Here is a 431-nt window from a genome sequence, read left to right as displayed (position 1 = left end):
AGGTGCTGAGCTCTCTCAGCTAGCAAGGTGGGACTAAACTTCCCAGCGCACTGCGCCAGGCCTTTGGTCCCGGTTGGTGGCTCCAACCGGGACTAAAGGGGGCTATTGGTCCCGGTTCGTGGCTCCAACCGAGACCAATGCTCCCCTTTAGTCCCGGTTGGTGGCACCAACTGGGACTAAAGGGGGGCATTGGTCCCGGTTTGTGCCACGAACCGGGACCAAAGCCTTTCCTATATAACCAAACACTTGGGAAATTTCCCCCCACCCGTCATTCTTCTCCAACGCCGCCAGGCTGCTGCGCTGCTCCTCGACGCCGGCCCCTGCCCCGACGTCGCCGTTGCCTCCCCTAGCCGCCTGAGGTCGCCGTCGCCGCCCGCTCGCCGTCGGCCATGCCCTCGCCCGACGCCGTCGCCACTCGCCACCCTGCCCCA

Source organism: Triticum dicoccoides, chromosome 3A, assembly GCF_002162155.2.
Source record: "Triticum dicoccoides isolate Atlit2015 ecotype Zavitan chromosome 3A, WEW_v2.0, whole genome shotgun sequence".
Taxonomy (NCBI): domain Eukaryota; kingdom Viridiplantae; phylum Streptophyta; class Magnoliopsida; order Poales; family Poaceae; genus Triticum; species Triticum dicoccoides.
The sequence above is the reverse complement of the archived record's forward strand: the minus strand, read 5'-3'. Positions refer to the sequence as shown.